Consider the following 24,525-nt stretch of genomic DNA (forward strand, 5'->3'; position numbering starts at 1 on the left):
GGCTGATTATAGATAGGCACTTTCTTGTCGTGTAACTTCCGTTATCAATCTGAGATATATTAGTTTCAAGTTTACCACGTTCTAAGATGGGGATAAAATCAACGATACATAGTGTTACGAACCCACTTCTTATTGGTTATAACTAAATTGTAAAACAAAATCTCAAATAAGCTTTTAGTAAAATTATACTTCCGTTTAAACAACACATTTTTTTTGTAATATCACTTCCTGTTCGTTAAAAAATATTGCGATTTTTCGATTTTCAATTTTCATCGGAATCGATTGTCACACCATACATAGAATTTGGTTGGTACACTTGCGAATCGTACTACGATTTCATGGCATAACATTTATAGTGGCAAGCTTGAAATAATTTTGAATACCCTTCCTACAATGTCAAACTTTGATTTTCTGTTGCATAATCACTTCCTGTGAAGTGACATCCTTTGGCGATAGATCTGCGCGTACTCTAAGAGGAAGTTTTCTCTATGCTCGAGCATTTTCTTCTAGTTGTCTTTGGATTTTTCCTCTTCGTAACTGCTCACAGTTAAGCGTCACTGGGGACATCGGCATCGGTCTCCAATGACCTCCAGTTCTTATCACGCTGTGAAATTAAAAAACATTAAAACATTTAATAAGGCTTGTGAGAATCTATTGTGTAATCACCTTTCATTCTATAATTAATTACATTTCCTAATTTAATATATTCCACAATTACTTCATTTAATACGATTTAATTGATGGTTAACCTCAACACATATAATAGCTTGTATAATTCCGTGAATGATTTCAAATTGTATTTTAAGTATCGTAAATATATGGGTGAAGGACTTACTATCAACACCCTTTTTTCTTATAATCATTGCTGCCAACTTCAGTCTGTTAAAACTAATAACTTTTTTTTTTTTTGTATATTTCAAACTGTACAGCTTCCTCTCTGGTGATTTCCTTCAGCAAATTTCGTCTCCGTCATTAGTACTGTACAAAATATCCTTGATTTGATGTAAAGACTAGATTGTCGCTTCTTTTGGTTCAGTCGTCATCTTTTTATACTTGTTCTGTTTCTCTTTGGATTAGAGGTTGGTATGTACGTGTGTGCTCGAGGTATCTGAAGATTGTTACTTCCTTCAAAAACATGCCAGCGGTCCTTCAGTTTGGTTTCGAACCGGAAATACTCTTATAACTTTCTTTATTTCGAACTTTGATCACAAAACGGATAACGTCCCTCTAAATATTCCCAACTTTAAAGGAAATTTCATTACCGGAAGTTCCACTTTGCTAAATGGATTTTTTCCCTCTTTTTTTTCTTTTTGGCGGGTCTTATTAATGAAAAATAGCTTCAACGATTTTCTCGAAATATCGATCTAAAACATCGAATTGAATAATTTTTCGTGTATAATTCTTAACAAGCCATTTTTTGCATCTAATTTACGAGAACTGTTTTGGCAAACTGCATTTCCATTCTAAGCATAAAGGTCCTGATTCCTGAAGACGAAACCCAGATGGTGAATCCTTTTAACTCTTGATGCTCTATTTTCGCAGCTGTTGTTTCAACTTTTTTTAATTACAATATTTTTTTTGTAGCGCCACAAGAATATTGTGTCTCTCTGTTTGAAAAAAAAATATATTGTTTTCAATTGCCATGTGTTGCGATACGTCTATTGTATTTGACGATAGGGAACAAATAAAAAACTGGTAAACAATGTGGCGACAGACTGATGCGCAGACATTGGCTTCCGTTTATAATATTCCATAAACTATTGTCAATATCTTTTCATTCTTCCCCCGCCACCCTAAAATCGTATTTCACTATTAAAAAAAATATATATTTTTTTCATTTTTGAAATTCTTAAACGATTAAAATTAACCAGATTAATTCTTTACAGAAATTGTTTTTAAAATAAGAATTAACTGTTCTTATTTATACGTAAAGTTTGCAATCCATATTTGGAATAGTTATTTATTTAACAAGTGTGGAAAATACTTGACACTCGAGTTAAATATTGTATTTTTTCTGCAACCATTAGATTTATTAACTAAAAAAATTAAAAATTTCATTTTTACAGTCTACAAAAAGTAATTTATTTATTATAAACATTTATTGTTATATTACAATTATTTACATTACTTACGTATTTACATTACTTATTACATTTTCTGCTGTTTCTTTTATTGATGGAGGAGTGTTTTCTAAGCAGGAATCGCAAGAATCCATTTTAAATTTCTATAAGGTAACACTATAACCTTTTTAACTGTTATAATTAAAAATATCTAATTATTTATTAAAGTATTATTTTTATTTCTATATTCCTTTCAATTTTTATTTTATTGTTTAATATTCGTTTTTTAATTATTTAGTTACGTTAAATAAACTTATTAAAGTTTTACAGAAAATATTTATGTTAATAACAAAACTTCTTATATCAAGGAAGCACAATAAAGTTTTTCCACTCACTAGTGAGGAAAGTGACACTAATGGGAATTTTTCCCCACTAGTGTGGGAAGTTGGGCATTACACAGCTGATTTTAATTGAGTAATGAGAACTTCCCCACATGGTTGCAGAAAAAAATCTTTAGAGCCGTTTTCTGAAAGAAGGAAAACTTAGAAAAACATTTTCCTAAGTCTAGTTTATTCTAAAATATCACTTTGTAGTTTTCCACTCACACTGTGTTTATTAATTTTTATTTGATCCATTGGGTTTGAAAAACAAAACTCCTGCTCTTCAGATTCAAATTAAATGCAAGAAAGTTATGCCTCTGATTAGTCTACCCCCTATAATGGATGAAACTCTGAAATCTGTCAGTAACAAAATAAATTTGTGTTACTACGACGAATAAAACTCGAAAGGTTTCATTTCCTCTTGGGAAGGGATTAGCTATGAGGTTAGCATACTGGACTCCCACGCGGAGGTCCCGGGTTCGAATCCAGCAGCTGACCCTTAGATTTTCTCTTCCTAGGAGCTTCTTACAGCTCACTGTCCGGTGATGGACAGTGTTGTCTGTAACAAGAGAACACTGTCCGGAGGCCGGCAGTGTACTGGAAAAAGCTCCGGGCGCTAATGACCTCAGCTGTTGATGCGCAAAAAAAAAAAATTTCCTCTTGGGCTTGAATCTATATTAATCAGTATGAATATGGATTACATGGGATTCTAGAAACGATGACGTCACGCTTTCTGCAATAATCCTAATTTATTATAGTGAACATATAAATATTGAAGTCTAATTTTACGTAACATTCATTACGTACTAACTACATTTATTTATTTATCACACAAGTAAGGGAACCTCTAAAAATAAAATCTGACGGGATTGAGGGGCTTTCGGAAATTTTGAGGGGATCTAAGATTAAAAAAGAAAAAAATATGGCAACCTCTTGCTTAGATAAACCTATCATTTCCGGTTTTTCATAAAACAATAAAATTTTTAAGCTCATACAGAACCAATACTAGAGACTTACATCCTGGAAAAAAACATAATATAATATATATACATTCTCAAAACTTTTAGAAGAAGAAGAAGAAGCAGAAGTAGCAGCAACTAAGCTGATGACGACATAGAAGAAATTCGTAATATAGGAAAATAGAAGCAAGAGATTCCATTTTGAAAATGTCTACGTAACGTGTTGTCAACAATGAAGTCGCGGCCATTTAGATATCTCGATCAGTATTCGCTAGAGTTGCTGCCCCATCTGTTCCACCAATCGTACAGATTTACGTGACACGTAGCCAAAAAAAAAAACCATCTCTGTTTACCATCAACCATGCGTCTAACCAAGAAATATTATTGGTAAGTAGATAATTATAACTAATATTTTTTCCCTCCTTTTATTTGTAATTAAAAACCAATTACAAGATTATATTTTATATTTCCGTGCGATTCCGTAATATCAAATAACTCGTTACGTAAATTACGAACACGATCGTTTTAGCGTAATTTCAACCAAATCTGTTCCGAGTTTAATTAAACACAAAATTGACTGAGACAATAAAATCGTTTTCCCTTTCCCCCACCACCACTCCAGAGATTTCCAAACTTTAAGGCGTGAAAAATCCCGTGACCAAACTATTTGTCAACTAAATTATACTTGCAACCATGTTTTTTTTTCTTTTCTTTACAGATTGCACAGTGTTGCAATAGTATCGGATTGCATTCTGTTCAGCCAGCTAGCTGATTGCATTGTCTAGTCTAGATCTTGTCTTTTACTTCCCTCAATCTTTCCTCTGTTTCTTCCAAGCCTTCTTCTTGTGAATCACGATTATTTAAAACTGGTAAATCGTATAAATTTTAAATTTAATTAAATACCATCTTTGGAAAACAGAGATAGCTAACCTTTTAAACTTAGCCTAACTCGAATAACTGCGTCATAAATTTAAAAATAACCATAGATTTGTGAAAATCTGGAGTACGTCATGAAAATCTCAGACCACTTCCTCTTACTGTAAATTATATTAATTAAACATGTGATTTTTCCTGAAAAAAAAAAATTAATTGATTTCAAGATTAAACATGTTCCTTTTGAAAATCTGGAATTGAAGGTTGCCAAAGTTTAAGCCTAAAAGCGGGGGGAAAATTGTGGATGAATCAATTGCTGGATTTTTCTAAGTACGGAAATTCGAGCACTTTTCCCTCACTCGTTTGGATTGTAAAATAAACGTTTTTCATTGACTGACTGCCGTAAGTTTTTAAAATTTATTTCTACATAAATAATCTTATTAAAAAAAAAAAAATTAGAGGGGCGTTTCTGATGGCCATCTGTTTATTGTGGCCATGGTTATCTTTTGACAACCCATGTTACTGGTCTCGGAACAGTTTGCGACTTTAATTATAATTATTAAGAGATAATTGAAATCACTTGGTGGGGTTAGCAAATTAGAACTATTAAAACGCAATACAGATTTGGTTCACATCAGGGAGGTGGACTTGCAAAAGTACTTTACTACAAATTTCTCCTATTAAATATTAATAAAAATCCAAGGCCTAGACCAGGGGGAATCAAACCCACTAAACCAACAATACATCTTCTCAATTTACCCCAATGACCTTCCTCTTTCCATCTCTCATTCCCAGTATCACCTCTATGCTGATGATTTTCAGATTTACATATCCTTTTCCCCGTCGGATTTGTTTGAAGCTGTATTTAAACTTCAAGAAGACCTCAATAACATCTCAGCATGGGCCACGAACAATAAGCTTACCCTGAATGTAGAAAAGACCAAAGCTATAGTTATTGGCTCCAACCCACTCCTTAAATCATTGGCTCCTCTTCCTAATCTTTTCCTTTACAATACCCCAATAAAATATTGTTCCTCTGTGAAAAACCTTGGTATCACTTTCGATCAAAACCTATCCTGGAAAAACCATGTTTCCCAAATCTCTCGTCGTTCCATCCATATCCTTAAGCAGTTTAATAGTTCCCGTCACCTTTTTCCAATTAAGACCCGGCAACTCCTAGTTTCCTCTCTTATATTCCCCCATTTCGACTATGGTTGTTTAGTGTATGGCGGTCTATCTGGTGATATTGAAGCTAAGCTTAAGCGCCTCATGAACTGCTTCATAAGATTTATTTTCAGCATTTCCAGAGACTCTCGCATTTCGCACTGCTACGATGAGTTGAAGTGGCTTTTTCCTGTCTATCGCCGCCAATATCTTTTGGCTTCTTTCCTTTTTCAAGTCATCCAGTCTCAAAGGCCTTCCTATATTTTTCAACTCCTCAAATTTAAATCCTCCATCCATTCCCGTAACACTAGATCTCGCTCATCTGATCTCTATATTCCCTCTCACCGTACCTCATCCTCTGACAAGTCCTTCCTAATACGTGCTACCTCTCTCTGGAACTCCTTGCCTTCATCTGTCCGCCATGCTCCTACCCTATCCATCTTTAAATCCCGTCTAATCAGTTATCTCCTTTCTATTCAGCTTCCTCCGAAATTCTAATTGTTTTAATTTATTTCCTTAATTTCTGCTGTTTTATTATTTTATTTTTACTTTCATTTTCACTTATTATATTTTCACTTTTGTAAATATTTATTTATTTATTTAATTTCTCTATAATCACAGGCCAAACTGCTAAGGCCTCTATTTGTTCCTGTATTTATTCTTAGGGGACAATTCTCCCAGAATAATAAATTTCTTTTCTATTTCTATTTCTATTTCTACATCTTAGCATTGCGGGTCTAGCCTATAACCGCCAAACATACTTTACTACAAATTTCTCCTATTAACCATTAAATAAAATTCCAAGGCCTAGACCAGGGAATTGAATCTACTAAACCAACAATATATCTTAGCTTTGCGGGTCTTGACATTAAGGGTATTTTTTGAAAAAAGAAAAGATTCCCTTTAGCGTACTTTTTTTTAAAAAAAAACGGTCCATGAAAAGATTCCCTTTAGCGTACTTTTTTTTAAAAAAAACGGTCCATATTAAAGAGGATTAAATGTACCAGAAGGTCGCTAAGTTTGTCTGTTAACGTCCTACATACTCATAGAATTGGAACTTTTTAATTTTCTTGGAAAATTCGTTTTGGAATAATTCTGGGGGTACGGGGTTGGGGTAGACTTTTCTGTAAGGTTATATTTCAATGTTACGTTGTAATAACTGGTATCAAATATGTCTCCGATGTTCTGAATTTGGAGAAAAATTTAGCAGAATTTAGAATTTTGAGAATAGTATTCAGAGAAAATCGCGTAACCATCACAGATTTGTTGATTCGAAAGTCCCTTGAAGATTTCCCAGTTTTTAATTAACTTGCAAGTTTCCCCCCGATGAGAAAAGAAGGATTTCAGAGAGAGAGCGAGGAAGGTGCAGTCCGGAGGTCCATGTAGACCATTCTGATCATCTTCACTGTTCTGTGATCGAAGCTAGAACTTGGTAACGTTTTTTTCCTCCCCTCCATAACTCGTAGTTATTCTTCTCTTTCATTTTTCTAACTTTTAATAAAAATGACGGTCATCTGTCATGGTCGTAAGCATTACATGCCTGCTCGTCCCCCCCTACCAATCTTGCCAACTGCAACCAGCACTTCATAAAAATTAGTTCCACCTTTTGGGTGACGTCACAATGACTGATATTTTCCTTAAATCTATTTGAAAAACACTTTTTTTTTAAAAAAAAAAAAAACTAGAAATAGTTAAAACTATGATAGAAATTATCTTTTTTACAATTCTGAAGAAAACGAAAAAATTTCGGTTAAATATAATAATAATTCGTTTTTTTGTAAAAGGAAATAAATAATAATAAAAATAATAAAAAATTGTGAGAATTTTCCAAGGTTAAACATTTTCAAATAATAAATATTTATTGTATATTCTTTTTATTTTTCCCAGCTAGAAATTTTCATTGTGTAATAAGGGAACTGTTGGAAAAAATAAACATTTCGTTTACCATTATGTACGCTGTAGCAAACTATAGTTAGTTGTTTTTTCACAATTAGCGATTACGTACGGATTATTCTATATTAGTTTATAGTGTATACTAAGATTAGAAACTATCGTATTAGTATTATACAAAATTAATGGAAAAGGAAGTAAGAAAGAAACAAAAATGAAGGAAATACAAAACCTGCTGAAGATACTCACCCGAAATAGTGACGATTCACTTCCGGTTTAACCTCAATTGATGGTGAAGATTTTCCGCAAACACGCCATATTTTCCGCAATATATTTTATTCGCAATAAGTAGGTAGGTGAAAATATAGGTGACGTACAATTTGCGGAAATGAAAAAAATTTGCAAAGTTATTAAGAAAAAACCTGCTCATGATCGCAATTCTCCTTAGAATTGGAGTAAGTCAACCACAATAGATGAACCAATGAGAGACTGTGTTGGCAAGATACCATACGTGGCCATTAAGTGGAAGAACTATACGGTGAAGTTACCAAGAGGATTTTTTAGGCGCGACCATAATGCACTCACAACCTACGTACACGTTTCTCTATAAAACTATTTCGGTTTCGAAAGAAACCTTCCGCTCTCCTCCTCCTCCTTTACCCAGAAATAAAAACATGTCATTAAAAACAAACCTCTTGATTATCGTATGAATATTTTTCAAAACAGACAAAGGAATTGTTCACTCATAAACCTCGTAACTATATTTTTAAAACATTCCAATGCGCTGGAAGTTGAAGAAAACAAAAGAACTCTGACAGCACGCGAGTTCTTCTGGCTCCCACCACTTGCAGCCCTGATCACCCCCTTCACTAATAGCTGGTCCGTTGTTAATGGCGCCTAATGATAACCATTAAGGTGAGAGGTGTGTACGTAAGTCTGTCTGCCTGTATATATGTGTATGTGACTGATGGTATTATTTCGTATTTTATTTTGTGAATGTTGGATGCTGAAGAGGACCGCTTCTTTGTTTCTTTCTTTATCATACGGCTGAAGTCTGTAAAAATGGCTACCAAAATTACAAAGCACAATCGAACGCGGCCACCATCTGTGTATCGGCGATTATGCATAATGAAAAACGCTGTTCGGGTCATTCGCTCATGAAATAATCGTATAATCCCTTACATATTGAGAGTAAAGAGCCCAAATACGTACCTAACCTGAGAGGAAAGACAGTTTAGCCCTTGCAGATAACTGGAAGGTTAACTGGATTAACATAGTCCATTGTTTTTGCAGCTTCACTTCAAACAATCTTGGACATAATGGCTTCAATTTTAAAGCGAAATTTATTTCTCATAAAATCCATTTGATTGTACATAGAACTGGCTTCTTCTACACATATCCATGAAAAGATCTTTTGCAGAAACCGCTAAGTTCGCTTTCAGAATGATCTAAAAAGAAATTTCCTTGAGCCATTATCCACATAAAATATACTTTCATGCAGTCCAAGTCAGAATGTGCTACAAACATTTTTAGAATTAATTTACAATACGTAGATGATTTTGGGAATATATTGAGGTGCTCTCAATCAATAAATTCAAACAACAAATTTTGTTTCTTCATTACCGACGTTTCGGCAAATATATTCCCTTCTTCAGGGTATTGTAAAATTTGTGGAGTTTAAGCTACATCATGATGATCATCAGCATCATAACTGTTCAACAGTTATTATGCCACAAATTTGTGGAGAAGAAGATATTTACCGAAACGTTAGTATGAAGAAACAAAAATTTGTGTTTGAATTTATTGATTGACAGCACCTCAATATTCCCCAAAATCAATCAATTAACAACGGTCGAAAACCAAAATTATCGATTCACAATAGATTAAACAAATCCATTTTACTGTACATTATTTTTGGTGACTGAATCATAGTTTCAGTAGGATGAAAAAATAACTGCCAGTTTCAGTCATTATAAACTTTATTATGCTGCGAGCTTTCGACCTAGGGACTAGGTCCATCTTCAGAGCTGTGGAACTTAATTTAAAGTGTGTTAACAATAATTATATTACAATGAATGTGTATAATGTAACGAAAATTTACAAAAATATTTACCTAATTTACAATATACTGTTTTACATCATTAGAAGAGGGTTGGTGTGTCTTCTGTTGTCTTGTCTGTCGAAAGCTCGGCATAATAAAGTTTATAATGACTGAAACTGGCATTAATTTTTCATCCTATGGAAATCCATTTTATGAAGTGTCATTTCCGGTATTGGAATTGTGCTACTCATTTATTCCTCCTCTTTAATATTATGTACGTCACAGGATAGCACAGTATACTGAAATAGTAATTAAGAGTGAACTCTATTCTATTTATAGTTTTAAGTTTCCAAAAAAAATTTCATATTAAACATTAAATAAAATCCAAGACCTAGACAGGGGGAATCGAACCCACTAAACCAACAATACATCTTAGCATTGCGGTCTAGTCTATAGCCGCCTAACATACTTTACTATAAATTTCTATATTAAAGATTAAATAAAATCCAAGGCCTAGACCAGGGGGAATCGAACCCACTAAACCAACAATACATCTTAGCATTGCGGTCTAGTCTATAGCCGCCTAACATACTTTACTATAAATTTCTATATTAAAGATTAAATAAAATCCAAGGCCTAGACCAGGGGAATCGAACCCACTAAACCAACAATACATCTTAGCATTGCGGTCTAGTCTATAGCCGCCTAACATACTTTACTATAAATTTCTATATTAAAGATTAAATAAAATCCAAGGCCTAGACCAGGGGGAATCGAACCCACTAAACCAACAATACATCTTAGCATTGCGGTCTAGTCTATAGCCGCCTAACATACTTTACTATAAATTTCTATATTAAAGATTAAATAAAATCCAAGGCCTAGACCAGGGGAATCGAACCCACTAAACCAACAATACATCTTAGCTTTGCGGGTCTAGCCTATAACCGCCTAACATACTTTACTATAAATTTCTCATATTAACCATTAAATAAAATGCAAGACCTAGACCAGGGGAATCGAACCCACTAAACCAACAATACATCTTAGCTTTGCGGGTCTAGCCTATAACCACCTAACATACTTTACTACAAATTTTTCATTTTTAACATTAAATAAAATGCACATGAGAACTCAGTATCGAATTATTGGCTTATTTTAAAATCGATTTTCTGCATAAAGAATATTCTCATGGGTTCTTCTCTCCCCCACCTTCCTTCAAGTTTTTGAAGAAAAGTTTTAGAAAGATCGTAGTTTTGTGTGTTTGCAATTCACTTAACGGTTAGGAATGTATTCCTCTAATACTATTTGAGGACATTACCCCTGTCTATTTCGGAGTGAAAACATTTTAAAGGAGAAAGGACACAGGTAGATTCCACCTAAGCAAACAGACACCTGTCCTTTACCTGCATTTCTATAGGGTTCCACTTCTTTTAATGGGTACAGGTATATTTTATGTTTCTCTCTCTCTCTTTTTTACTCTTACAGTCTCTCTTCTTTTAAACAGCATTAGGAAGATATGGCGACAGTACTTTTTGAGTTCCTTCGTATAATTTGCATTCTTATGTCTGTGAAAGAAAATAAACATTTTCTTCTACGAAAATTAGAGGAAAAGTAAAAATAATAACCATGGTACACTACCATGTGTGCCATGATCAAACAAAGTTTAAAAGGGAAAATTGCTGGAACCATTTTTGAGTCCAAAAGATACCCTAAAAAGATAAAGATACATTGTGCAAAGTAGTTCTTCCGATTGAGAGGCAGTCGAGGATCTAATCGTAGAAATTTCAACTTTCTATTCTTTCGATTAATTTAATCGAAATAATTTTCTTACTTTTTAAGGGGAAATCAAAATTTTTTTTAAAAAAACCTTTTTGATTGGGCTTTCTATGTTGATGTTTCCGTTCAGGAAAAACAAGCACACATGAAAGCAGCTCTTAGGTCTCGTCCTTGTGATTTGAAAACAAGATATTCTCTAGGATTTATTGGGTTTTTTGAGGGATTTTATGTTAGTTTATCTTTTATTATGAAGAAGATGTGTAATACTGAAACCATCTGTTCAGTATGAATTCCATGTTTTAAGATAATTTTATTACGTAATTTACGCTGAGGGAATGACGTTTGAGAATACACATTAGTTTTTTTGCTAGAACCTTTCTTCTATTTGACTATTAATTTCTGATCCAATAATCTCTTACGACTTGAATATTTGCTTGCAGTGGAGTAGAAAAATAATCAAATGAAAACGAAGAAATGTTGAAAAATTCCGAAAAATATCTTAAGAGATTTTCCCATACCTTTGGAATGCCAGACTTGGTTTCCTACCATTGCATACTGCACGCAATCCTTTCCAAAAATGTAATTAAGGCCTTCCCTCAATGCATTGGCAACAGAAAGAGTAATGTCCGATTATGTGAACCAACTTAGAATGCACTACTGAATTCCTCACATTCATTGGCTGTTACTTAAAACCAGTTGATTGTTTTGAAATAATAAAGGATGCATTTAGCTCAGGGTTCTTCCGCGTTCTGCGACTGTATTAATTATATATGCCACAGTGATTTGTGTGACGTCATTGCTATTACGTTATTTAATAAAAAAAATTATTATAGCTAATCTAACGTTTTTTAAAAAGAGAAATAAATAATGGCGTTGGTTTACATTCTCAAATTTCTCCGCAGAAGCATTTTTAGATATTAGTTATTTACTGGTGGATTATATATTATATATAATATCGTCACAGGATTTGTAGTTCTTACAGGAAGAGAATATTTTGCACAGTTTTTCAGTTTATGGGAAAATATCATAAGTGTATTAGAATCGAAGGTTATATTCCGGAAGTATACATTTACAGACAGTATAGAGTTTTCAGTTTACCTCGTCACTGATTATAGGAAATAGTGAGATCGTGCATAATTTTTATTTTTCATAGGACTTAGAGGTCCGCTGAGTGCCTAAAACGGTTTATTACAAATTAATCTGTAAGGCTAAGTTGTTAAGGTAAGAATTAGCTTTAATTAAAAAAATAACATAAATAGCATAATGTTCAAATTTAATATTTTTTTAATAAAATTCTACTTTAATATCCCAGACAATAATTATAAATATTTAAGACCTAAAAATTGCAATAATTATTTTTTTAATTTACGTAAAAACTCACTATAGTAAGAGAAAATGGTTTGTAAACATAATTACCTTTCCAGGTAGGCACGTATTGTTCTCGCTAATTGCGGTTCTAACTTCTTCGTCACAAAAAAAAAAATCGGTTATTGCAAGTTAATAAATACAGTAAAGGAAATTTGGGAGACGAAGAAAAGCAAATTTCCTCTTTTACGTCAGAAATAATGTAATATACAGCAAGCACACTTAAAATAATAAAATAACAAAAAAGTCACAACTATTTTCTTATAATAATAGATTTTACTAACAATGTGCTTCTGTTTCTTGGTATTTTTATTATCCTCAAGGTCAATTTGGACACGCAAAAGAAATTACAAAAAAATAAAACGGTAGAACATCATTTTTCTGATGCATTCATTGGAAAATGTAAACAATTATCTGGATATCCAGGCTATGCTATTGCCATTGCTTGCTCATGACGGTGTGTTTGTGCTTGTGAGTAACCGACATATTGAATATAGATTAGATATTGTTAAAAAAAAAAATGATCTAACTGATTCCATCAAGAACCGACTTTGCGAAACGTACATTTTATACTAATAGATCTTTGAGATATTATTGATTTAATAAGATGAAAATGTCGGCTAGACCCGCAAAGCTAAGATGTATTGTTGGATTAGTGGGTTCGATTCCCGGTGTCTAGGGTCTTGTATTTTATTTACGAGGGTCGTTTGAAAAGTCCGTGCAAAGTCAGAGAGATAGCACTACTGGCGCGTATCGAGGTTATGTTTAGTTAGTAGCATCTCTTGGAAGAACACACACCAAGTTTCAGCCAGATCGGTCTATTTCTTTGTGTTTGGCATTCGTTTGAATCGAGAAAGTCGAGTGATTTTCAAAAAATGGACGAAAAAAGAATTTCGTGTGTTGATTAAACACTACTTTATGAAAGGCAAAACGCCTGAGGAGACTAAAGAGAAGCTTGATAAACATTATGGTGACTCTGCACCTTCGATTAGAACAGTTTATAAGTGGTTTCAAAATTTTCTGGAGTGGCCATATGGGCACAAGTGACGCTGAACGTTCTGGGCGCCCTGTTGAGGTTACTACTCCAGAAATCATTGATAAAATCCATGATATGGTGATGGATGACAGAAGAGTGAAGGTGCGTGAGATTGCTAGTGCTGTGGGCATCTCGAATGAACGGGTACATAATATTTTGCATCAACATTTGGACATGACAAAGCTATCCGCAAGATGGGTGCCGCGATTGCTCACGCTTGACCAAAAAACGAAATCGTGTGAAGTGTTGCAAGGACGGTTTGCAGCTGTTCCAGAAGAATCCGCAGGACTTTAAGCGTCGTTTCGTCACTGTAGATGAAACATGGATACATCACTACACTCCTGAGACCAAAGAACAATCCAAACAATAGGTTACCAAGGGGGAATCTGCGCCAAAAAAGGCGAAGACCGTTCCTTCGGCCGGAAAGATTATGGCGACTGTCTTTTGGGATTCGCAAGGAATAATCCTCATCGACTATCTGGAAAAGGGTAAAACTATTACAGGTGCATATTATTCATCGTTATTGGACCGTTTGAAAACCGAGCTGCAAGAAAAAAACGCCCACGATTGGCCCACAAAAAAGTCCTTTTCCATCACGACAACGCAACAGCTCACACCTCAGCAGTTGTGGTCGCAGAATTAATGGAAATAGGGTTCCAACTCGTTTCACATCCCCCCTATTCTCCAGACTTGGCTCCTTCGGACTACTATTTGTTCCCCAATATGAAGAAATGGCTGGCGGGAAAAATATTTTATTCAAACGAGGAGGTGATTGCAGAAACGAATGGCTATTTTTCAGACTTGGACAAATCCTATTATTCGGAAGGGATCAAGAAACTAGAGCAGCGTTGGACGAAGTGTATAAGCCTAAAAGGAGACTATGTTGAAAAATAAAAAAGGTTTACCCCAAAAAATTAAGTAGTTTTTATTTTTGCACGGACTTTTTAAACGACTCTCGTAATGGTTAATATGAGAAATTTATAGTAAAGTATGTTAGGCGGTTATAGACTAGACCCGCAAAGCTAAGATGTATTGTTGGATTAGTGGGTTCGATTCCCCTGGTCTAGGGCCTTGGATTTTATTTAATGGTTAATATGAGAAATTTATAGTAAAGTATAGTTAGGCGGTTATAGACTAGACCCGCAATGCTAAGATGTATTGTTGGTTTAGTGGGTTCGATTTCCCTGGTCTAGGCCTTGGATTTTATTTAATGGTTAATATGAGAAATTTATAGTAAAGTATAGTTAGGCGGTTATAGACTAGACCCGCAATGCTAAGATGTATTGTTGGTTTAGTGGGTTCGATTCCCCAGGTCTTGGGCCTTGGATTCTATTTAATGGTTAATATGAGAAATTTACAGTAAAGTATGTTTGTTAGTCGCCTCCGCCTACGACACCTAATTTGATAGTTGGATGTACAGCTTCTTGTCTCTAAAATAGGCAGCACTTCACTTTACAAATACTAGCAAATCCAGCGAATTACAGTATAAGCTACAGATAAACTGAAATTCATCAAAATTAAAGTTGGAAAATAAAATTTTCTCAATGATGATTTATAAAGCATCACTGTTTTACTACTACTTAGCAACATTAATAGCGTTCTTTTACTTGATTACTAATTTTTCAGATCCTTTAAATTTTGAAATAAGTTTTTAGCAACAGTTTAAGGTTAACAAAAAAAAAGCCAAATTGACTGAAATATTGCAATTTCGAAAGCTCTTGGAATTGCAATCAGATTTTCTCGAAGTCTTTAACGAGTTTTTCCTCAACATTTTTTCACAGCCTCTCATTCACACTTTTATTTTGAAACATTCTTAAATATAATTATTTGAAGGTAAACTAAAAAAAATTCTTTTATTCCTAAATTGCCAGAAATTATTAATAATTAAATAATCCAGATTGTTGCCATGACATCAATGAGATAGTTTAGTTTACCTTGAACAGAATTTATTATTATTTTATATATAAATATATTGTATATTCACCGCCGTTTTTATACTGGCTTTAACTGCAGCCGTCGTGTAATTGTGATCGTGTAAATGGATTTTCTTTTGAAATTTTATGGATCAGGTCCTTTGAAAACTCAAAAAATAAAAAAAATTCCGAGATAACCCAAGCTTGGTACTCAATTTTGGGAATATTATCTGTTAAGATAATTAGGGTTTGGCTGAAAACATTTCCGTCGCGTTTTATTAAATTTTTTGTATTTTTAAATATTATTTTTAATCACATACATCCCCAAACACGTAGACAAATTTCAAGAAAACTACTTAGTGTGATCTAGAAATCGAAACGTGAACTCTGTATAATGGAAATAATAAATACGATTGCAATACTTCCTTCCCTAATATCGTAAATTTGACTAACTAACAATAAATTATATTACTAATTTAATTTTCTATAGTACGGGATCTTGTGGTCTTGAGCGCAATGCAAGTGTGTTAGTGAAGTGAATCCTGGGGTCTGCTCATGCGCGTCTGTAACCTCCTTAAGGTTAAGAAAATTAACCAGCCGAAAAATTTTAATTGTAACTGGTTTAAACAATGGAATAAGGTAGATTTAATTATCCCAGTACAATGTTATAATATTAATTGTTTTCAATGTGACCTTACTCACACATTATATTATTGTGCTTCATATATATTATTATATACATTATGGACAATAATCATATTGTTCTTTCTTATCTGTATTCATGGAGCTATATTATAAAAGTTGTAAGGTCCCGTCGAGGGCCTTAATTTTGTAGTCATCTTCAAAAGGTTAAATTTTTGTTGCTCTCCCAATTTTGGTTAAGAGATAGTCTTCCCAGAAATGTTAGCTTTTCTCAGAAAGAACGTGTTTTTATTGAGGGACTCCCTTAAGGAGCAGAATTACCTCGAAGTGCGTGTATTGTACACCACCAGTATTGTTGCTTAATCGTACAGTTCACATCTTAATATCATCAGGATTATTCCTTACTTACGACGATGGTACTGGAAATTCTGTTCTCCCCTAATCATTGCCTCAACTTCCTTCCAAACCGATCTTCCTTCACTAACGAAGTTCGTACATGTTACATTTTTTTATGCAGACGTAAATATTCAGTCCAAAAGAAAAAGAATTTGAAAACGGATGGAGGCATTTAAATGAGTGAATTTAAAGGCAGATATACACGGAGACACTTAGAAAAGTTAGAGATTTAGGTGTCACTGTTCATACACAGAATGAAGTCCTCTAATAGAACGAATAAAAGTATGGTGCCACTGCTTAAATTTTCTGCAACCGCTATGTTGAAGCGTTGAGTCGATGCCGTCCAAGTGATTGCTAGGCTGGGATACCTGCAGCAGAAAAAAAAAATAAAACAGCAATTTTTCGAGATCTAGGTAATAGATTCAATGTGAAACGTAGCGTTTAATAGAAACAAACGTAGAGAGAGCATCAGGTTGAACAGGGTCAGCTGTTAGGGCATGACCTCGTTCTGTGAGCATGCTATCTCCTGGTTGTTAATGGAATTACCTGAAGTACTGTATGACTGTAAGAGATAGAGTGAGAGGTACTTTCTCCTTAAGTATACTAGTTAAGTATTCTTAGCATTTATGCCGGCCAGTAACTTAAATATTTACATTTAATCATAACGTTCTATATTAATGCTTATATTTTATCGATCTGGAACAACCTTATTTGATAGCAACCATAATTATACAGAGATTCCAAGGCAGAGCTGAGCAGTACCCCTAGGTCCATTCCACACGATGATAAGCTAACGGAAGTCGTCTGCAATTTTCCTGCACTTATCACCTCTCATTTTCGAAATATTTCAAAGAAACTCCCAAGACGCAAAGAATGGCAGCGTATCCCATTCGCTTAAGTTTACAAAATGGGGAAAACTTCACGAAATTTCCGTTTCCACCGGAAATAAAATAGGGAAACCACGTCTAGAACTGCTCTGAAAATGGTTTTCCTTATTAAAGTGTTTCAAACAGAAGTTATCGATCTGGATGAATGCGAAGTTCATTAATGGAACCATTTTCGATTAGATAAAAACAGTGGGTAAAGGCTTCATTAAAAATTCAGTCTTCATTAAATGTTACGTTCAATTGAGGAAATCGAGATTCTCTAAGTTACGATCTAGTTTTCATGGTGATATTCAAACGATAAATAAACTATTGAGTTTTAATTAATTAAATAAATCGATTTAAACAAAGTAAATCTTCGGATTTTGTTAGCTTTTGAGCTTGTGTGGGACACGTACAAATATCATTTTTCGAGCTTCTAGGGATTTCATTTACGTGAACTTTCGGGATAAACTTGATTTTTGTGTATTTAATTGCATTACATCCCTTTACCGTTGGTGAGAGTAAGTGAAAATAATAAAATAAATAAATAAATCTGTTCTTATTAACTTATTCAGACGTTCCGTTCAAATTAAGTCTACACATAGGGTTAGTTATCTTTCTGAGGGCTAAGACGTAAAAGACGCTTTGAGGCCTTTCTTGTGAGTGGGTGTGCTGTGCGTAACTAGTGATTGACTGTAAAGAAAATGCTGAACTTTGACAAAACATACAAAAAGTCCAAGTTCGACATAACCATATAAAGCAATTTAGAGAATCTATGAATGAGTTAAAGTTAAACATCGAATCAGGTGTTCATTACAGTAGTAGGCAACAAGGCCTTAATTAAGTTTGGTTTTTCCTGATGGCTGTCCGGATTTTTCTCTTGCTGATTTCCTGTAGGATCCACCTATAATTACCTGGAATAATTTGTGTGCATTATTGCTTGATTGCGTAATGATTACGTAATTTTCTAGCCAAACAAGATGTACGAAATTTATGATTTTTTATTTGCTCTATTGCGCAGGTCAGAGTGTTCGTACCATCACCGGAAGTGTTTCCTCTTGGCTATGTCTAGCCCAAGGACATTTCCCCTGTTTTTTGTTTTGTTTTATGTACGTCCACCCATCAGGTTTTACAATCTCTTCGTTGCTTTTTATTCTTCCCTTTTTTGTGGTAATTTCGCTTTTAATTTGCCCGTTTCGGGGGGAGAGGGGATTCAGTAGGAATTGTTACGATTAGAAAATAGTTCGAGCATGATTCCTTTAATGGGATTCTAGACGATGATCTATTGCCAGAAGATCTATGGGGATGTGATATGTCTTATCTTATTATTTTAGACATGCTCCTGTTAATTACAGGAGTATATCCTTGATTTTATCCTAATTTCTTAATTAAGGGAATGAATAACCACCCATTTCCGGTTGAATTCAATATAGATCGTAATATATCCTTTTTAGGTCAGCAGCGAAAAATAAATATGATAAATATCTAGGCACTATTTACTTTTCTAATTTTCTTTTATTTGGAAAATTTTATGAATTGGTTGTATCGTAAAAGATTTTATTATCTTTTAGACATGTTGTTCAGATTGAGCACAAGAAGCCCTACAATTAAATTGATTAAATTAAGCTATTTCTAGTTAAATTTAATTGAATAAAACGCACCATTAGCACTTCTTAACCAATAAGAAACTTGGTCGATTTATCCCCTATATTGGGCCTTCCATATTTTTGAGTGTTTCTCAAATTTAAAGGTTCTACTAGCAAGAGTGTTATCCACTGTCTAGAACATATGTCCATTGTTGTGCACAAAGTGACGCTGATACCCACCAATACCCAGAGATAGTTTGATAAGCTTAATTTTTTTAGATTAAGCTCACCCATCAAAAAAAGAAAACGAAAACTCTAGCTCAACATAAAAACATGAACAACAATTTACACCAATATTCTATTGTAGAATCCTCGATACTCAAATTTAATGATTAAGACGGAAGTCTAATTTAAAGGAGGTAAGCTAAAGAGAGAGAGAGACAGACTAATTTAGAAAACCGGATATGTAGAAAGTGACACGGAGCTTAAAGTATCATTTCTGACCCATTCATTAAAACTAACTGACCAACTTTACGTGCGATTTGAGCGGCTGGCTAGAATGATCGTTTTGTGTATGTTCAGTCTGTCTTAAACGTTTTACACGTTCTTTATTTTTATTTTTTTTAAATGACAATTCTGGAATAATAACATATCTAGGTGACTCTCAAACGACTTAATCTTACTGCAGTTTACGTAACTCAATTTTCTTGAAAATTCCATTTTGCTTTTTAAAAAGTAGATGTCTTCAAAATTTCTCCTTCTTCTTCTTTCCTGGCTCTACAACCCAGTGATGTGGGTCTTGGCCTCCTCAACCTTCTTCCGCCAGTCGTCTCTATCTCTAGCGGCCGCCATCCGGTTACGCAGTCCGAGGATATTCCTCGCGTCCTGGGCAACTCCATCAGTCCAACACAGTTTAGGTCTACCTACCCTCCGTCTCCTATCCGGGGTCCCGCGCAGCAGTTTGGAGGGAATCTCATCGGCCTTCAAAATTTAACATGCTTTATTACTTCCGTTTTTTCGGGGGGAAAAAAGCCGCAAAAAACTTAAAATAGATTTTTACTATTTTAAACTATTCGTTCAAATGTATTTCCGGTCAACCAATTTTATTCAGTTTTGGAATTTTGGGTACACCTTTTATTATTTTTAGAAATTTAATAAATCGATTCGTTCGCATTACATGGAATTGAATTCTAGAGGAAAACCTTATATCAACAAGATGTGCCTTTAATAGAATTTTCTGAAGAAAATGATTCAAATGAAATGTTTTATAACTTAGTCTTTTAAAAAAAAGGCTTTTCACTGAAATGCCAATTTTTCAATGAGCACTTCCGGACAGTCAATTTTCTGGTTAAGTAAGTCAATTTTGGTTACAAAAATTTATTAGGTGGCAAATCCATATATTACGTTAATATGACCCATTTTAGAAAAGCCTTTATCATAAATTTACTGCAGTGTTTATTTATTTATTTAAGGAGTTATGCTGACCATAAATTCCATAGAAACCAAAATTTGAAACCTCCATAACCTTAATAAACTCACGATTTTTTTCTTATTGTAACCTGAAAATTACCTTCTTTGTTTTTGATATGAATGAAAATGAAGCTTTATTTATTTTTTTTTTTTTTTGAGGAAGAATTACATAAAAAATTAATAAATTACGTCCTTCAAATATTTCTTCTTGCATGCCTGTACGTTTGTCTGTATACACAGAGAGGTTGGTTTTGATTGGTTATTCGAATACGACCTTCACTGAGTATGATGATAGGCACCTTAGAGTATATGGGGGGACCTTCATGTATAAGTGACGTCATTGGTTAGGAATGGACAAAAAAAAACATTTTCAACAATGAAGGGAAAGAAGTGTGACGTCATTGTGCAACGCGAAAGTTTGTTTGTTTTTTTTCGAGTATGTAAACATGTTGTAACCTTTTCTTAAAATTGATCTCTCTTTCTCTCTCACTTACACGCACATATGGGAGCAATAAACTAAAGTATCGATAGTTTGTAATTTATCGCGTAATGTCCATTTTTAGAACTGACTGCTACTATCATCTTGATCACTTCAATATTGTACTGATTGATTGATTACAAAAGAATTCCCAATTCGTTTACACGACTTAAAAATATACCCAAACAGTCCCGTCTTTATGTTGGTCCAACGTTTGTTCTGTCTCTACCTGGACCTGGGACTAGACTAAATGATTTTCTTCAGTGTCTTAAGGATTTTTAGTGGTTATACCACCTGACTGGGTAACAGGTTTTGAAACTGGTTTAAGCATTTGTTTTGTCTGCGCTCTGCTGTGTTACAGTTTTTAACACTGGACCCAACTGTAAATACTTGCAACACACCTCTCTTGCTAGTTTACAGCTCTTTACGGCTGGCAATAGGCTCAGTATTTAGTAAAATGGTAGGAAAAAAAACTGCTTTTTTTTTTGTGAAAATTGTTTAAATCGCCATAGTAAAATTTAAAAAAAGAAAAACCGTAAAATATTTGGTTTATCAACAAGTGTTTGCAGCGAATAGCCTGTTTTCAAAATAGGAGGAAGGTAATTTTTTCCCTCCCCAAGAATTGACCATGTTCACTAAATGGGATTTAATTGGTCGTAAACGAATTGCAAACCGAATCATTGGCTCTGAAAACCGGAACTACCAAAAATATTATTTGAAAAAAAAAACTTCTTAGTAACTTATACACCTATTTTTCAATCCAAAAAAATGCAGCTTTGTCTGTTACATAATTTGTTTATGAATAGCGAGTTCTGTGATTAAACTTCCGTACGTTTAGAACTACAAAGCTGGCTGTAAGCTGTTTCAGCCTCTTGCGCACATGCTAGATAAGTTTTATGTCCAGAGAGATTCAACAGCTTTCTGGAAAATACGTCCTAAATTAATGATTTGATTTGATTTTTGATTAAGCTCAGAGAGTGGAATTTAGGGGATGCTGAGTGACCCCCCCCCCCAAAGGAACCCTATCCACTTAACATTCTGTCCGAACCCGACACAAAACAATTTGTGACTACAAGGCCACCAAAAATATGAAACAAAGACGTATAATGTATCATCATCAGCCAAGTTTAACCTATATACTATAAACCAGGCCAGGGTTGTCCGATTTTTATGACGTATAACAATAAATAATGGAAAACCAACCAGTGAATATACAATCAAGTTGGCTACATTGTTGTTATTATTATTGTATTTTTAAAATTAGAAAAATTATCATATCAATGTACAAAAAAATATGCGTACGCATTTATCGTTGTACGTAACGGAAATTATCTGTTGTGATGAATATCAAACAATACGTTTTTACAAATGGAATAATTTCGTAAGACCAGCTTATCATTATCATTTTAGTTTAAGACTGCTTGAAAAAATTATTGGTTAATTTAGTTTTTCATTAGTTTTCCATTGCGATTGAACGACATGGAGTTTTCTTTTCTGTGTGGAACAATTTTCTGAAAACGTGAATACCAAAATTTTGCAAGTAAGTTTCAATATAAAGTTAATTTATCTTACAGCATTGTAAAAGAAAAATTCCCCTCTATAACTTAGACTAACATTAATTTACTGTAATTACTGTTAATTCTAAACACTTTTTGATTTTCTATCAAGAAAAGTTTATTAAGTTTCTTTGTAAAGATTTATCATCTTAACTTCATCAGTGTTCACAAGAAACTTATTCTACGTAAAATAAACATTCCGCAATCTATAACTGTATAAGTTATGTAACTACAGCTTTTTCGAACTCAAGGCATCACTAAAAAAATTCTCTTTTACGTGAAACAAGTTCTATACAATCGCATCTACTTCAGATTGTTGGGAACCCTGGAGCTTTTTCCAGTGTACTGGTCGGGTTCTCTCGTTAGAGGCGAACAAAGAGGCTTTAAGAGGTTTTTCTAGACAAAGAAAAGTACAAGGGCTGGTAGATGAACTCCAAATTCTCAGCCAGTACATCTGGGGAAGTGTTTAACCAATGAGCTTTTAATCCTATCCTATTTTATTATACTTTGTGCAATTTTGATATAAACAGGTTGTGAAAATATATTTTGACTTAATGAAATACAATTTACCCATAAAATTTAAATAGTATAGTGGGAAATAAGTTAAAGTTATTAATAAAAGAACAAGATTTGAACCTAACCGAAAACTAGGCTTTTTTTGCTAAGTAAGACGTCTGTCTTCTGTTACTTAAGAATTTACCCAATATCTCGAAAAACACTCGATAAGCATGAATAATTGATCGTAAGCTCTCTGAATTCAAAGTGCACGAAAAAGTGTAACGTTAAAAAACACCCAACTTTGACAATTTTTTCTCTTTTTCTATAAAAGATAAAATTCCCAAATTTTCTTAATAATATAGGGCATATCCTCCTTTAAAACTGTATTTTTTTTCCGCAACAACCCAGATCTAATAGATTTCGGGAAAACTATTGCCGGAAATGGGGCAAAAACACTGTATTTTCAGATGTTGTTTCCTTTTTCTTTTTTTTTTTCGTAAACAACGTCGATTTGGATCGATTTTAATAAATGAAAAAGACATCAATCGATTCGGAACTTCATGTAGATGTGCATTTTGGGGATTTCAATGCTGTACATCCTCCCATTGGGAGTTAAACTCAAACTATGTAAGGCTCCCTCAAAAACTATTATTACAAAATACTTTTTGTAAATCTTTGCCTGGTTTTTGGTAAAAATTTGGCTGGTTGAAAGGATTATGGCTTCCCTAGATATCATTTAAGTACTATCCTGCTCTTACAACAACTAAGGGGTTGTATTGCAATTCACATTATACCTTCATTTACCTTTATATAACTGTATCTTTGCATATTCTACTAGTAATATACATAAATCTTTAAATTTTTCTTAACATATACTTCATTATGTACACAACAAGTGTTAACATTGGACAACATGTGGGTGACGTAAACATTCTCAAAATAGAAGACAATTTGTGCTGTTTATCAGCAATTTTTTTGTATTATCTGCAAGAACGGTGTCAGTGATAATAATTTTTTGTTTTATTACATTACGAGTAACAGTAATTTGAGACAACTCAATAAAGATATCGTTTATTTGAGTCTGTGGGTCTGTAAGTGTTTTAGATAAGGTGGGTAATAATTATAACAATAATAATAAAAAAAATACAATGCATAACTTTTTTGTTATATTTTGTTCTTAGCTTTCATTATATTTATTACTTATTGTGTGAAACTGTAAACATAAACAGAACATTTAATAAAATAAAAACTCACTTTTTTGATATCAATAAAATATTAGCTGTAATTAATTTAAACAATTTTTATTGTTAAACGAAAAAATGGTTACAACAATTGTTCTTTATAATATTTCTCACTTCTTATTTTATAACCTGTTTAGCAGCAATCGATTCTGATTCGATTCTATTGCTACTGATGAAGCTTAGGGAGTCTATCATCAGGATTCACAATGATCTACAAATAATCTCACGTAGATCTGCACGAGTCCCTTCAGTTTCCCAGGATGTAGGCGACTGTTCCAATTGGACTTCTTGCGAGTTGTAAGGGGTAGAGCTAGCTAGGTACCGTGAGAAAA

At 33.7% G+C, this 24,525-nt stretch overlaps 1 protein-coding gene across 2 annotated transcripts in view; it reads left to right on the plus strand.

The window, feature by feature from the left end:
• The window catches only part of sdt (MAGUK p55 family member stardust), a 166,117-nt gene that overhangs the window by 101,548 nt on the left and 40,044 nt on the right, over positions 1-24,525 (plus strand). The window lies entirely within an intron of this gene.

The sequence above is a fragment of the Rhodnius prolixus genome, unplaced genomic scaffold (assembly GCF_049639745.1).
Source record: "Rhodnius prolixus isolate KJV_2025 unplaced genomic scaffold, Rpr scaffold_3, whole genome shotgun sequence".
Classification (NCBI taxonomy): Eukaryota; Metazoa; Arthropoda; class Insecta; order Hemiptera; family Reduviidae; genus Rhodnius; species Rhodnius prolixus.